The sequence below is a fragment of the Podarcis cretensis genome, assembly GCF_951804945.1.
Source record: "Podarcis cretensis genome assembly, chromosome: 12".
In the NCBI taxonomy this organism is placed as follows: domain Eukaryota; kingdom Metazoa; phylum Chordata; class Lepidosauria; order Squamata; family Lacertidae; genus Podarcis; species Podarcis cretensis.
This window is the reverse complement of record NC_137181.1, coordinates 28,255,439-28,272,501: the sequence shown is the minus strand read 5'-3', so window position 1 is coordinate 28,272,501 and position 17,063 is coordinate 28,255,439. Positions and strand designations below refer to the sequence as shown.

Here is a 17,063-nt window from a genome sequence, read left to right as displayed (position 1 = left end):
GAGGGCCTTCTCGGTGGTGGCGCCCTCCCTGTGGAATGCCCTCCCATCGGATGTCAAGGCGATGGACAACTACCTGACATTCAGAAAACATCTGAAGGCAGCCCTGTTCAGGGAAGTTTTTAATATGTGATATTTTAGTGTATTTTTCATCTTTGTTGGAAGCCGCCCAGAGTGGCTGGGGAAACCCAGCCAGATGGGCGGGGTACAAATAATAAATTATTATTATTATTATTATTATTAGCTAACTTACTCATATTAATAGGTGCAAAATTTAGCTGCTCAGTCTTACAGCTACAGCATCCCTGACAGATGGCTACCCAGCCTCAGCTTTCAACACATCCAGTGAAGGAAAGCTCACAACCTCCTGCAGCAAGTCTGTTCCACTGTTGAACAGCTCTTACCATTAGGAATTTTCTCCTGGTATTTATCCAAAATCTGTTTCTTGAAAATTTGGCATGGAAATTCTAAGAATGCTTCTGAGGTCAATTATACATTGCCACACACTGTCAGGAAGCTGTTATGATAGCTAAGAGGTTGGTTTATATCTAATACTCTAAGAATACCACGATACTGGGAAGAGATTTGGCTCTTTAGCACTTCTGTTGCTAGAAAGGTAAACAGTAAGTCAGCATTAGACACATACCTTTTGCATAGCATAGGCAAACATGATAAAGCAACTTCCTTTTTTGTTTTGATATTGTCTCCCTCAGTATTATATGATCAGATCTAGTCACTGGAATCACTGGAAAACAGAGTTTGACAATACAGAAGCAGGACAAGGTAGCAAAAAATGGAAAATAGATGTATTGTATGGGTAAGATAAGATTTCATCAAGCTGTGTTATTTAAAAATCTTAGCTGGTTTATTGTGTATCAAAATAAATAAAAACCCACATTGTGAAATCTGCCAGACACAGGAAAGCTATTTTACTCATAATATAGCAATCAAAAAGGACAATCTCTGAGAAAAATAGAAATTCCTTTTCTCAATTTGATTTTTGCTAGGGAGTTAAAATTGTTTTCTTGAGTCATATTTTGTCTGTATACCATATCTGTAATTTTTTGAAAATAGGGGTGGGGTGGGGGAGGGAAAAATCCATGCTTCCTTGGGAAGGCAAGAGCAGAGAAGGTTTACAAAAAGCATAAGTTATTCAATAGCATTGACAGCCTTGAGATGTAATAATAATGGAAGGTTTGAAGAATCTTCCCTTCTTTGATGAGATATATTTGATATACATGTCGCCAGGAACTACTAGTTCATAGTAGCGTAAAGAATGGCAAGCTTTTAGAGATACATGATACCAAGTCAGGGCATTGGAACATCTAGCACATTACCATGAGCTCTGAGTCTCAAGACATAGATATTTTCCAGCCATCTTCAAGTATTTGAAGGGCTTCAGAGGCTAAGACCAGATCCAGTGGGTTTAAATTGCCAGAAAAAGAATTCAGGCTAAACTTTAGGAAGAACTTCCTGATGGTGTGAGTTGTCTGAAAGTAGGAACAGACTGCCTCACAAAATGGTGGAGTCTTCTTCTTTTGGGGTGTCTGCCTATTTGGGGTGCTGTATTAGTGGGTGTCCTGCATCAGGACATAAATGATGTCATGGCTCTGAATCCGGGTCCCAGGGTTGCCCTGACGACGACTCAGATTCAAGTCACTCCACTTAGGAGGGAGCCATCAACACCCACTTCTATGCTATTCCAGCCTGAAGATGTGGTTCTTCCATAATCCTCAGATTTTGAGGTTGACTCCCCTGCAACTTCTCCTACTGCACAACCATGTCACTATGTGACTGCAGAATAGGTTACAGACCCTGTAAGGATTGCAGATCCAAGGGGGCTGAGTCATTGGAAGGCAAGACTTTGAATGCCTACATAAACCTTCAGATGACTCTAGTTCTTTGCCAAGTTCAGCCAAAGTTCTTCCGAAGTTCAGCCAGTAGGCTCCAGTGGGAGCTATCCAGGGTCCTGATTTGGCTTCATTTGCCTTTCTTGAAGAGACTGGCAATTCCTAGTACAGTGGTACTCGGTTTATGAACTTAATCCGTTCTGGAAGTCTGTTCTGCCCTTCCACCATTCGGATTCCGTTCTTATACCGAGGGAAAGTTCACAAACTGGGACACTACTTCTGGTTTTGCGGAGTTCGTAAACCGAATAGCTTGTAAACAGGGCTGTTCTTAAACCGAGGTAGCACTGTACTTAACCATCAGAACAGGAGCTGGGTTTGGTCTCTACCAAGCCTTTTCCAACTGTATGATTGTGCTGCCTATAACTGCAAAATCAGAGAAGGAACTTGATTAGAGACCTACTTCTTGAGAAATATGTTGCTGAACACAAAAAACAAACAAATTTACACACATTTATGGATGCATAGTCAGTGACTTTGTGTAAAACAGTGCATTTTAAAACATAAAATTATGGGGAAATTGCTTCTCTGTCCATCTTCTGCCCCTTGTCAACAATCGCCTTAAGTGCCCTTTTCACATCACCCCCTCCAAACTATTGCTCAGTAGGCCTCTCACATTACCCAACATGCTTTTCAAAGAAACAGCTTTTGTTTTCTGTTTCAGTTGTAGATGTCACACATTCAGGCCTCTATGCATTTGCATTTATATTTTGCCAGGTTTCTCTTTGCGTTAGGTGGCAACACTCCTGTTTTCTTCACGAAGGCTAGAATCCAACAAACCCTTTTTTGGTGCGTGGTAGAGAGTTTTCAGGCACTTGTATAGTTTTCTCTTGTCTTTTTGTGTGTTGGGGTTTGGGGGTGGGTGAAACTTCCAAGGCTGCATTTGAAATTTCAATAGCAATTTGAGAGGTGAAGCAAAACATTATTCCCCTCCCCCAAAAAGAGAGTATTTCCAGAGTCACTAGTTTTCACTACATTGACATAGCTTTGATGCTGAACTTTGGGCTCAGGGTGGTTCCTAAAATGCAGAAAGACTTTCTGCTAATTTCATTCTTGACTTGCCTGCTATGAGATCATGCCATTTGGTTTAGACATGTGTGTTGTGGCATTGAAGAAAGACCCTATCAGATGCTGGAGGTGAGTTTTCAAGTAATATTAAAAAATCTAGAAGTTGACTGCATTAGCATGTAACACTAAACAGTGGTTTAGGACTACTTAGATCACCTTGTTACCACTGGGAGAAGAGTAAGGACTAACTGACTGCATTCACACTAATGCTAAACTACAGGTTAGTCCTCTGTGGGTGAGCTGCAGCAAGTCTGAGCATGGTGTCAAGCTTACGTGCAGACTTCCTAGGAAATTAGCTTCCATCTCAAAGAATGTCAGCTTTTCCTGTTACAGGGGCCAGGATCCCTGCCTTGCTAGAAAATCTGGTTGGTTTCATAACAAGCCAACTTCACACCATGGGTTATGAAGCTGGGTAGTTTAACTAACCGAGTCTGATTTAATTCAGGATTCCTGTTTCATAGGACACAACGGGTAAGCATTATTTGAAATTGAAACAGATCTCTGCAGAAGTCTTCCTCCAGTGCACACAGGGGAAAGGGGAAGAGTGCAGGCTCCAAGCTGAGCTTGCTGCAGCTCTTTGCACTGCAATAAAGCTCAAGGACCACCTCTCCCCATATGGACCGACCCAGACCTGTGGTCATCATCAGAGGCCCTTCTTCATGTGCCTCCTTCACAAGAGGTCAGGAGGGTGGCAACATGAAAGTGGACCTTTTCTGCAGTTGCTCCCTGTTTGTGAAATGGTCTTCCTAGGGAGGATCACCTGGCACAATCATTATATATCTTTAGGCTTTGGGCATTATATATCTTTAGTCTCTATAACCAGGCCTTTGCCCTTTACCTATTTGTGGCCTTTTAGAAGTGGTTGGGATGTTTTTTAATGTATTTATTTTTCCTCTTGGCTTTAATGTATCTATTACAGGAGGGGTTGTCTGTTTGATTGATAGTCATCCTGGGCTGCCGTGGGCAAGATATGGTAAATAACTACTTCAATAAATAATGATACTGTTTTGCATTACATGCAAATACAGCCACTGTTTCCATACTTTTCTCCTAGCAGTAACAAAATCAAGCAGAAAGTAGGTTGAAGTGCTTAAAATGGGTATTACAAAGTTCAGATACCTGGAAAGACTTGTGCCCTTGACAGGTGTGCTTGAAAGACCAGATTAAACCCTTCGTTTCCTATTCATTAAACATGAGATGAAATGTCACACCTGAAAGCTGCAAGCATCCATCCATAATGAAGTGTTACTTGCTTAGTATGTTCCTTGACCACTTTAATCTGCAGCAAATGCAACTTAAAATTAGGGTAGTATTCAATACTAGCCCTACTCAGAGCAGACGTGACTAACTTAGTTGAATTGACCCATTGAAATAAGGAACCTAAGTCCTGACTTAGGACTTAGTTGAACACAACTTGTGTAATTTTTCTCTCTCATGTAAGGCACATGATGACTTGATGCTGCCCATTGCCCATGCTGACCATCTGGAGTGTTGGAAGGCAGAATAAGGAAGCATGCTGCTTTCCTTTTGCTTTGTAATGCAGAGAATAGTATAGCTGGGTCACAGATAGACCACAGAACTAAAAGAGCCTAAAGATGAATTGCTAATTAATAGTGTGTGCTTGCAAGAAAAGAAAAGAAAACTCTTAGCAGATTAAGTGAGTGTAAATTGGGTATATTTCATGTGGCATCCATAAAAGTTTGATGGTTTGCTTTTCCTTTTTTTTAATTAAAAAAAAAATGTTATCTGCTTGCCAAAACTGTAGTGCTATGCATACTGCATATCCATCTCTTTTAAATCTGAATACCAGTGGAAGCAGCAGTTGACCTACGTGTCATTTGTTTCTGCATTTGGGTTATACTGCATGCTATCTTAAACATGCACTAGAAAGTGTGTGCATGGTTGCAACTGCCTGCTATCTGTCTTTTACAGAAAGCAACCATGGGGATCTGAACCAATCTGGGACCACGGCATGGCAATGGGAATGTTAACACTACTTTCCCCATATCATTTATCTTTTTCAATTCCCCAAACAGGGGTCAGTAAAACATAGGCACCATAATCAATACCATAAAATAATGGATTCCCTTACATTTTTTGACTGCAGTTGGATGCCTTTTGGAATTGGTGTCTGTCCCATTCATGTTTACTCATGCAATTAATGGACCTAATTTAGTAATGCTCATTAATTTCAAGAGGTCTCCTTTGAGTTTGACGAGTATTGGATAAAACCCATTGATGGTGCTTGCTTCCAGGTAGATGGATAGAGGGCTGCAATCTTACAATAGCTGAGAGTTTCTTAACTTCCAGTAAAACCAGCAGGACTTGCAAGCACTTAACTTTGACAAAATCAGGCCCAGAATCATTTAAAAAAGGAAAGGCTATTAAATCTGTTGCTTCCATTCTATCATTCAGCCGTCTCACAGGACTAAATACAATACTAATGGTTTCTGCAGTGAAGCATTAATGTCTAACTTTCAGTGCTAATTTGCATTTGATTTTAATTATATACTGACAGGCTGCTCCAGTTGGCAACATTTCCCTTAATTTGTATTGCCTTCTTACTCCCGTTGCCGTGCCCTGTTACCCCCCCTCCCCTACACCAGGCATAGTTTATAAAGGGTAGTTTCAGCATCCATAAAGAAATGATTATATCATAAATATTAGCATATAAATGGACATGAGCCTAGTATAAATGGGATTTAAATCCATAGTAAAACTGGAACTCAGCCATAAATTCTTAACAGCACCTGCTGAGTGGAGTCTAGAAATTAAACTGGATTCTTACTGCGCTCCGTTGTGTATTACTGATCTTTTTCCCACTTCATAGATATGTCATAATACTAAAACATCTGACTATTATGAATCTGCCAGAATGACGGTGTAAGAAAGTGTTTTACATGCATAATATTTTCTTTGAAAATAACGTAGGCAATATGCTATAGAAATTTCAAACTGCAAAAGAACTTTAAATTATTGGAAGTACAGTGTGGAATGAGAACAGGTGAATGACTCCATGATTAAATGGGCTCAAGATGTAGGCAAAAGCACCCCAGTGAATGCATGGGGAAAGCTTTGGAATAGTGCGCTTAGATTCTCTTTGAATATGGCTGTACATATTTGATTTCCTATACAATAATGTGCAGATGGCACAATTACCCCAGCGGTAATAAAATACAAACTATCCAGCTACATGTTAGAATGCCAGTAAAAAGGCGAGGATTTTTACTGCATGTGGTAGGAATGAAAAGAAGAAGAAAAAGTTCTGGGAAATTATTAGGAAACAAATAGTGAGGGTTGGGAATGGATGAGAAATCTGATTTTATTTGAATTTTAATGAGAAACTACTTAATTTACATTCTTGGAACCAAAACACAATCTTCCTTCAAAATTCAGACTTCTCTGATGTGATGAAGTTATCTCATTGGATGACATGTTCAAAAATGCATATATCTGGACAGTTCTGGAGATTCTCCCCTTCCTCATTTAATCCCCACAATAACTTTGTGAGGTAGATTAATCTGAGAGTGAGTGACTGGCCCAAGGTCACCCAGTGAGCTTCAGGGCAAAGTGGGGATCCAAGGCCTTCTCTCCAACGTCCTAGTCTGACAGTGGCTCTCAACTAATGCCTGAATAAGGCAGCATTGCAAAAGGCTTTAAGCTCTCTACCCCTCTGAGATACCAAAATGAAGGGAGTTACAAATTTACATGCAGATCAGAAAGCAGCTGTTTATCTCTCACTCTGCCCTGCAGCTGGGAGTCATATCTGCTGTGTTGTTATTGGGTTCTCATAGTTCATCTCACCTTCTCAGGAAGAAGAATATTGTTATCTCCAATATCAAACCCTGGAAAGCAGCCTGGTAACTATGTCGGAGATTGCCTCCTGGAATCACATTTCAAGGAAGCGATAGCGTGAGCATTGATGTAGACATAAGCCGTTCCTGCATTTGAAGTGACGTATAGTCATCAGGCGTGTACTGTTGATTGATTTAAAACCCTCTGGAGTGAGCAGAGCTCCGTGTTGTATTTTGATGAGAAGGCCTCTCAAAATGAGTACAGTTCCCCACTCTCTGGGGCCTTGCAAGCTAACAGCTACAGAAGTAAGAGTGCTTCTGAAGCAGAACCTTTTTATTCCTTTTGTCAATTGAGCAAATTGTCCACATTTTCTCTGCGGTAATATGAACACAGAGGAGCACAGGGAGAAAGACACAAACATAGAACATGGGTATATGGACATGGGTTGCCTCTAGATGGTCAGTATTTTTCAGGCAGGAGTCAAATGCATAACGAAAATTTAGATTTGTACAATTAAAATGCTGTGGCACAAAAATTGTGTGTGTGGTATTGTTGTTGTTATTACAGATATGAAAGTGACAAGGAAAGTGTGGAATAAATGACTGTTTGATGGGAAGGTATATAACCTCAGCACAAGCAAATGCCCATGAATGTTCAGTGTTCCATAACGTCCCAACAAATAAATCACAGTGGATGCGCAGTTAAGAGAGGACTTCAGATAGCATCTCCTGAAGCTTTTTGCTAGCAAATCAGGGTGAATGTTCAATAAACAAGCCATCTTGATTTGCCCTGGGATGCTAGCAAAGGAGGCCTGGGAGAGAAAAATGCACAGAAAGGGTGTGTAGAAAACTCACTTCCTGGTGTCGCTTCCCATGAGGCTGTCTACCACCCGCTCTTTCTTGTCCATTGGGGACACGTCTAGGAATTTGTGCCAGCCAAAGAAAAGTGTGACAAAATCAGACTCAAGGATGTGGGCGCACACAGGCTGTGTAGTCATGGTAGTCGTCACAGTTGGCATGCATATATTTCTTCATGGCAGAGCTCTTTGGGGATGTTCCCCATGGTGCATTCAAGGCGGGTCATCTCTGTACTTGTGACATGAATAATTGAACTGAACAACCGTACAGTCATTCACTTGCAATGTTCAAAGAGTGTACAGCTTGTGTACTGTGTACACAGTAGTTGAACTGATCAACAGTCTTTCACAAAAATACACACATGTGCAGAGGCAACTTGTACCTGCGTTCTGTGTAACGTGTGAGTAAGACTTTCATTTTGTTCCTTCCTTTCCCAAACCAGAGAGTGTTTGTTGTAGTAATGTGCTATGCAAGTACAGTGGAACCTTGGGTTACAGACTCTTCAAGTTATGCATTTTTGGGTTGCACACTGCGCCGAACCCGGAAGTACCAGAACGGGTTACTTCCGGGTTTTGGTGCATGTGCAGAAGCACCAAATTGCAACCCACACGTGCACAGACACGGCGCTGTGGGTTGCGAACGTTTCTCCCGCACAGATCACGTTTGCAACCCAAGGTTCCACTGGAACAATGTATAACTCTAGTTTCCTGTGTTTTAGTTATGTTCTAGTTTAGTCAAAACATTTAAATCTGTCTTTCAGGATGGAGTCCTCACAAGATGGGTTATCACAATAAATTAAAAAGCAACATAATAACATAAACAACAGTGCAAATTTAAAATAAAACAACGGGTTAATAAAACCAGATGCCAACTTAAAATACAGAGCAAAAGGCCGCCATGTGTTTTGATTGAGCATATGTATTTTCTGATTCTGCACAGTCATTACATTACTTTCCCACTGCTTAAAAATTAGCACTCAGACACTGTGGTGCTAATTCACAGCAGACCACAGTATCTACAAAATAGTGTTTTGTCAGGCAAGGCATAAACTCCAGACCTTTTCAAATGTGCAGACATAGTCTATTGTTCCTGCTTTTCCTGCCCCTCTGTATTGTGTATGGAATATCAGGTACTGAATACCTCTTATCAGCTACAAAGTAGATTTGATTCTGCCCTTTTAGTGCCCCAAATTCAAGGGATCAGAGATTCCTAGTCGCAACCGCAGAGTTTCGCCATGTGGCCCAGACAAATAGCTAAGGAAGGCTATAGCATGAAATGGTGCTCAGTTTTAACCCAGCAATAAACAGAAAAGAGGGCAGCCAAATTTTCATAGCATAACTAGGGGGAGTGAAGCTGTGTGTCTGGGTCTGGCAGAACCAGCTTCTCCTTGCATGCATTTAGTTGAATGTCTGTATTACAATAGCTCTCCCTACAGATTGTGAACCTCAGAAAAAAAATAGGAGCCCTGATGAAGAAAAGGAAGAAGCTTTGTGGCAGAAAGCTCCACCCTACAATATTTCATAAAATAGAGGTAGTCAAAATGGTGCCCTCCGGGTGTTGTTGGGCAACAACTCCCATCATCCCTAACCATTGGCCATTCTGGCTGGGGCTGCTGGGAGTTGTAGTTCAGCAGGATCTGGGTGGAGGAGTGTGCTTGCCTGAGGCTCTCTGTGGTTCATCTGCTCTTGCATGCTGCACTAAAGTATGGTTTAGCACAGGCACAGGCAAACTCGGCACTCCAGATGTTTTGGGACTACAACTCCCATCATCCCTAGCTAACAGGACCTGTGGTCAGGGATGATGGGAACTGTAGACTCAAAACATCTGGCGGACCGACTTTGCCTATGCCTGGTTTAGCATGATTGCAGCCAAAGCCTTTATTTGATTTTCCCTTTAATTTTATTTTTACGATCCATCTTCTTTTGTGAGCAGCAGAAATAGAAGGGGTGAGGGAGTTCCCTTATGGCTGTTGCAGAAAATTATATTCTAACTGAACATTACCAGTTGAAAAGAACTTTTTTGATTACTGTCCTGCTGGCTTGCAATCAGAGACCATGTCTGCAATTAGTTTCATTCACAGCTGTGATACATTTCATATGGATGTGTTTTTTAAGATAACAATATAAAGTCACTAATATCTGAAGTTCCCCAGACTGAACTGTGTTTAGTCAGAAGAAGGTCACACTGATTACACTGAGACATATGTCCAAGTGTTATTAGGATGTGAGCCTCATTTTCACATTTCTGGTTCCTGAAATCTGAAATAATTTATGAAGAACCTTAAATGCACTGAAGTGTGTCTCTCCTTCAGCTGCTGTCTTTAAAAATAAAATTTGAAGATCGAGCCTTGCCAAATGTGGTATGTTCCAAAGCAGTGGGGATAATAAATGCAACATCAACCTATGTATTGTGCTAAAAGCATTATATAAAGACATGCTAATGATTTATTACTTGAGGCCTTTCTTTGTTTCAAATGCCAAATTAATTTGAAATTCCCCTTCTGTGCAGACAGATACTATATGGAAGGGGGCTCTGCATAATCCTGATGCCAGAAGCCACGCCACACTCTGTCATTGGAGAGCCAATGCAAAACTTAAATGTTTTGAGGATGTGGAAAATAAATTAGCAAAATGCTAGAATCCCTGTTTAGCTAAGTAAATAATAGTAACAGCAGCCATTTATAGTTATCATTATTTGCCCTTTAAATTGTACAGTTTGTATAGTTTAACAGTGTACTCCTCTGCATTGGTGTTTTGGGACTGTTTGACACTTAAGCACAACAGAAAAACAACAACACACAAACATCTTCTCAGTCCTCATTCCCAGATGAGGCTAAGGCAAAAGCTGTCCAGGAAAGGTAGGCTTATAGGAGGAATCTGAAGGAAAGGCAAGTGGTGGCACTATGTGCATCTTCAGAGATGGAGCTCCATATGTCAAGACATTTCACTTTGCTGACTTTTCTGTTGAGCAGCAAGTTGAAAGCATATTTTCCCTGTACCTATTCTTCCTGTTTGCTCGCCTGCCTTGGCATACCTTGGTTGCCATTCTTTGGAACCTGCCCTACCATTAGGCAAAGTGAGAAAACTGCCTCAGGCAGCAAACCTTCTGGGGCTGGCCCCTGCCACCTTGCAAGGTTAGGTATTGCTTGACGGGTGTGTGTGATGTTGATTGCTGATTTCTGCCTTTGCTGAACATCAGACTGCCGGTGGCAAATTGCTGCATACAAATTACCATATGGAAATACAAATTGTTGTCTTTTGAAATCCCTAGGAGAGGTGGCAACCTTGATTACTACTATTACGACATTTGAACATTTATAAAAGGGCAAACAGCATGCTAGGACTTAATATATGGGCTGGGCAAAGCAGATCTTAGATTAGCCGCTTCTATATTTATCATGTATGAATGGCTGCGGCATGATAGGATGAAGCCAAGGTAAGTGAGAGAATGTGAATTAGATCTGCAGGCAGGAGCAGCAAGAAGCCAAAGGGACTGATAAATTATCCTTTGGTACATTTTCCCAGCATGTGAGAAAAAGCTCTTGGCATAGTGAGCGGCAGTCAACCCCTTCCCTCCTCACTCTGTTTTTGTTTGTTTCTTTTTATTGTCAAAAGCAGCCTTGTTTCTCCATAAAGCACACTTAATTGTTAGGAAGATCAAATATGCTCCTCCACCTAGTCTTTCCATTTGGTAAAGCAGTGGTAGGATAGGGGGGTTCTGGTAATGTTGATCCACTGCAATGTCTTTGTCCTCCTAGCTGGATATGGTTAATTGCCTCCTCTGTGTTGCCAGATGTGGAAGACATCTGTGCAGTGCATGTACTGCTGTTTTGTGCCCTTGATCTGCTTTCCCTTCCACTGTGCTGAGGAAGGCCGATTTCACTTTGGCTTGTTGGCACACTTGTTCAATGTGCCCAGGCATATTTTGGCAACCTGAGCATTGCACGTTTCTGAAATAGCAGGCAAGCCATTCATGGACTCGGCCAGAGCTCTTACATTACTGGAGAAGCTTATCTAGATCTCAAGAGTTTCTGCAGCTGATCAGCTATTTATTGCATAGCACCCTATGGATGCCCAGTAATTATAGCTCAGTAATTGTAGTTCAGCATCTTTAGCTAGTTGGGTTTCTGAGCAAGGTAAATTCCTTGTGACGTGCACTTCTTGTGTGCTTGCTGCTGCTGCTTCAGTAGCCAGAGGGCTGGTATTGCAGAAATGGCTTCTCAGGCCCAATCCTGATCAGGATCAGCATCATGGGCCAAATTTGACAGGTGAGCACAGCCACCCACCTGTTAATCACATGGTGACATCATTGATGCATGAAGGTGAGGGCCTGTATGTTGCGACACACTCCCTAGAGAGAGACTTGGTGGTCATCAACTTTACAATTCTTTCAGTGCCAGGTTAAATCTTTCCTTTTTTTTACCCAGGATTGTTAAAGGGGTTACATTTTGTCTGTGGTTTAAAAAAAAAAAATGATTTTAAGCTGTTTATCATTGTCTGATGATGGGTTATGTTTTGTCTTTTACAATCGTACCTTGGAAGTCAAAGGGAATCCGTTCTGGAAGTCCATTCAACTTCCAAAACATTCAGAAACCAAAGCGCTTTTGATTGGCTGCAAGAAGCTCCTGCAGCCAATCAGAAGCCACAGAAGCCCCGTCAGATGTTCAGCTTCCAAAAGTAGTTGGCAAACCAGAACAGCCACTTATGGGTTTGCGGCATTCGGGAACCAAAACATTCGAGAACTAAGCTGTTTGAAACCAAGGTATGACTGTATTTCATTTTGTTGTTATGTATGCCTAATGCACTGAACCATACCCTCAGCAGCTGTGTGGACTGCTGAGACCATTTATGTTGGCCTTTTGGTAAATAAACTTTTTGCTCACTTTTAAGGTTTTCCTCGGGCCTTTCATAATCCGTGGACTCAGAAATTAGCACCATACATCTTACAAAATATATAAAGGCAGACTAATATTATCCATTCTGGTTGTTTTGCTTTGCTTTGGTTCTTACGTGATTGGTAGCTTTAAAATGCATGCTAAAGAAAACCATTCACTTTTCCACCAATGCTATATCAAAATGGAGAGCAAAACAATGGTTTGTTGTCAGGCGCTCAGGCCCAAGAGGCAGGAAGATAGACCTTAAGGCTAACAGGCAGATAGCAGGAATCAGGTAGATAGGAACCATACAGGTAGCAGGTAGCTCTCAGGCAGGTGGTAGAACTCTGATTGTGTAGGGTACATAAGCAGACTTTACTCACTTAATCAGTCATTTTTAAATGAACGTAAAAGCCAATCTATGTCCTTCCCCAGCTTGTATAGATAAAAAAAAAAAGACTAAGCCAGAAAATGACATGGCTTTAATATTGCCACTTCTCTATATAATTTAAAATTAGCTTTCCCATTCTGCTCCTGGGAAATTTAGCTGAGTTAAGGAAATCTTTTGATATCTGGCAAAACACTCAACCTTATATTCCTATCATTTAGCAGAGATGAAAGCAAGAACTCTAATTGGAGCAACACATCACAGATCTAGTTATTTCCGCCCATGCAGGCCCAGCCACTAGGAATTAAGACCTGCTTATTCTCAGTGCTTTGATCTAACATGACAGAAACAATTCCCAGTTTCAATTAGGACAAAATCATCACTTTGCTAAACAGCCCATTAAACATTTTTACAGCTCCTGACATGACTCGCTCTATTAATTTTTGAATTGAACACGCAGAAAAATATATGCTGCACTGAGGATAAAATTCACCATTTAATTTAAAAACAAACAAACATTTATATAGAACCTTCCAAGCATAGATTGACTTTTGCTAATTTGTTGTAAATTACATGTCAGGAAGTGCTCTAAATGAATGCAGTTATATTTCAAACTATACTGGAAGGATGCTATTACTAAATTTGAGATTGTCATCTTTATTTTGCATTGACCTTTGAAACAAGCTTCTTGACATCATGTCCATCCTTTTTCTTTTTTCTTTTTGTCCCCTAAATAGCCCCACTTAAGTGGACAACTTCTGCAAAACCACCAAAACTCTGGCCACCCCCGATCTCTGCCAAGCGGTAGCAGAATTCTAGGGGGTCATAGGTGCATAATCAGGGTTATGTTTCTGTTGGGAATTCAGGCACAGCAGAGACTGTAGTGTAAGGTATATGGTTTATTTTACACCTATACAGTGGTACCTCTGGTTAAGAACTTAATTCGTTCTGGAGGTCCGTTCTTAACCTGAAACTGTTCTTAACCTGAGGTACCACTTTAGCTAATGGGGCCTCCCACTGCCACCGCACGATTTCTGTTCTCATCCTGAAGCAAAGTTCTTAACCCGAGGTACTATTTCTGGGTTAGTGAAGTCTGTAACCTGACGTGTCTGTAACCTGAGGTACCACTGTATACTCCTGGGTCTAGAGAGAAGATGAGAGTTCACAGCATTACTTCTTGAGAGGGGTTTGTTCCCTACAACAGCACAGCATTCCCGTGCCTCTGTCCCAGCCTGCCAAGGTGGTTCTGCCCTGCATGGCCTCTGCCCCGCATCAACTCTGCCTATTTCCTCCTCCTCCTTTCCCAGAGCACTTTGCTCAAAGCCTCTGTAATAGGACACTTTTGTTCCTGTGGGTACAGCCTCCCCCCCCCCCCAGTTTTAAATCCCAAATCTTTATCCACCCACAATAACCACGACAACTCTGTTTTGCACAGACCCAAGGATCCTTATTCTTCGATAATTCGATAACTAGCCTGATCATGGACCATGCTGGCTGGGGCTGATGGGAACTGAAGTCCAACAACATCTGGAGAGTAACAGGTTCCCCCTCCTTGCTCTACATCAGGCATAGGCAAACTCTGGCCCTCCAGATGTTTGGGACTACAATTCCCATCATCCCTGACCACTGGTCCTGTTAGCTAGGGATGATGGGAATTGTAGTCCCAAACATCTGGAGGGCTGTAGTTTGCCTATGCCTGCTCTACATCTTCTTCTGAAGTAAACGAGAGATCCAAAACATACAGGAACTCCGTGTGCAGATCGCTGAATATACCTGACTGAATACACCTTCCTCACTGCTGCAAATATATATATAAGTATTGGACAAGTAGTAGCTAGGGACACATCTGTTCAAAGTTAAGCACTTTTAAAAAAGAAAAACCCCATTGATTTCTCTGGATGTGTTATACATGTGCTTTAAGCTGTCTCACAAATCATGGCGGCTTAGAAGTGCTTCACTTTGGCTGGACCATTCCCCCAGAACAGGTTATAAAAAGCGTTATGAAATATTATTGTGATTTAATTTAATAGTATCCTTAAAGGCTTAATAACTGAACATTAACTGTTATAAAAATTAAGTATGTGGAACATACTGCTTTAAAGACATAAAAACGTACATTACTAGACTATTTTATTGCACCAGTGATCTTAAAGAGCATGTAGCACAGATTTACTTATTTATTTTTAAGAACAAAGCAGGGGTGGGGGTGAGGAGCAGCCTACCTTACTTGTAAGCCAATAAAAACATATTATTTGGTTTCAAGATTATTCAGGTTGCAATCCTAACCACAGTTACTAAGGAGTGGTCTGCAGTGCATCCAGCCGAAGAAATGGATGGGACTATGCCGTCATGCACACCTACAAACTACATCAAAGCTCTAGTCACCAGCCCACTGGGTCCCCAGCTCCCTAGGCTTGTGGTGGGATGGATTTTATGATGATTGCAGTTGGGGTGTGAAGGGTTAAATGCCCCTCTCCGCATGCCATGATGACTACTAACCCTGCCTCTTGCACACCTGGTATTACATTATTATTTTTAAAAATCCACAAATGTAGTTGCAAGTTACACATTTAGGATAACATTGTAACTTGCATATTTTCCTCTCACTTTAAAGTCAGGTGTTTGGTGGTACAATAAATTAAAAGCCACACTTAAAGCAATGTACAATACAAACTCAGAATTGTATATTGGGGCAGCAGAGAGATCTGCATAATACCTCCACTAATACTGGGTTTCGTGGCTACTGGGAACTGTATGGTACCCAAGTTATCCCACAGGGTGCAACCCACAGAATATTCATGTCTTTGGGAGCTATGCAGTCTTTGAGCTTCTCTAATTAAACTTGGAAAAATCCTTGAGCAAAAGTTGTACAGACTTTTTTATACCCTCTCTAAGCCCTCCCTCTCCTATAGCCGTAAGTCTGCAGAAAGCGGTTGGGATTGGGACTGTTTCTGATCACTTTGGTGGTTGAGGCGGGTTCACAGAGAGTATATAAAAAGGCACGCCAAAACTTTGGTATGGTGGAGTCAGATAAGTTCCCTGGGTACTGTGGCTTTCCCTGTTTTGGAATCAGCCCTGTGGGCCAATAGTTCAGTTTTAAAGATCCCCTTTCGGAGCATTTTCATTGCTGTGCCTGCACTGTGATGTTTAGAACTAGGATAAAGAGATTTTTTTATTATTAGTGTGCAATTTGCTTAGTTGCTTGACTAAAGGCTATCCCTCATTGAACATGCAAATCTCATGCTGAAAATAGAAAGCCATGATAATTCAGCTCAACGCTAGCTTAAATGGCATTTCACATTCTGTGCTTCACTGACATATTTAGCAAATTACATATTATGAAGAAAAATTAATGAGAAAACTTTTAAGGTGCCATATTGGTACAACTTTCTTAGCACCTATATTGTCATTTTTTAAAATGTGCACACACGATCAGGCTACCTGTTGACATTGTGCTAAACCATAGTTTAGTGTGGCAGTCCAATCCACAGAGACCCCTGGGTTTGTGTACTTCTCCTCTGGCGCTGCTGTGAGGAGGAGTTTAGAATCTACTGCTTCCAGTTTAGATTAATGGTGGATTGTTGTGTCATCTGAAAGCAACAACAAACTGTGGTTAATCACTAAGGTTTATTTGAAATTAATCAACTTCAGACCGTAGGTAATGAAGTCGGCATGTTTAAACAAGCCATTATTAGCACACTTTAGAGTTCAGTTTAACCACTGTTTAGCATGCAATATTAGGCAGAAGCAAAGACTTCTGTTCTCCCACTCACAGCTGTGCTGATGGAAGACAACAGGAGGGAGCATGCAGGTCTGAAGTTTTCTGCAGCACATTTTCATCACACTCAGTTATAGTTTAGTGCAGGGGTAGAAAAGCCATGACTCATGGGCAAGCCACTTGCAACGGAACACCGAAAACTGGATGCGTCCTCCTCGTGCCCTTGGCTTGCACAGATACCTCTTCTTCCTCTGGTGCATCTATAGGTTTCCTGCATTCTCAGCGCTAATACCTCCTAGCTGTGATGCTGCACTGGAGGTAAAAGAGGCAACTTTGCACCGTAAGCCGAGACTTCCCTCCCTATTGCAGTGCTGGGTTGGGAGGACAGCTACGGTCTCCTTGTTTGTATATGCATGCATGGGTTATGTTTTGTGAGTGTGTTACATGCTTGCTAATCCTC

The 17,063-nt window shown here is 41.4% G+C and overlaps 1 protein-coding gene across 3 annotated transcripts in view; it reads left to right on the top strand.

Moving 5' to 3' along the window:
• CALCR (calcitonin receptor) overlaps nucleotides 1-17,063 on the top strand; it is a 151,955-nt gene that overhangs the window by 58,007 nt on the left and 76,885 nt on the right. The gene's annotated exons all lie outside the window — the stretch shown is intronic.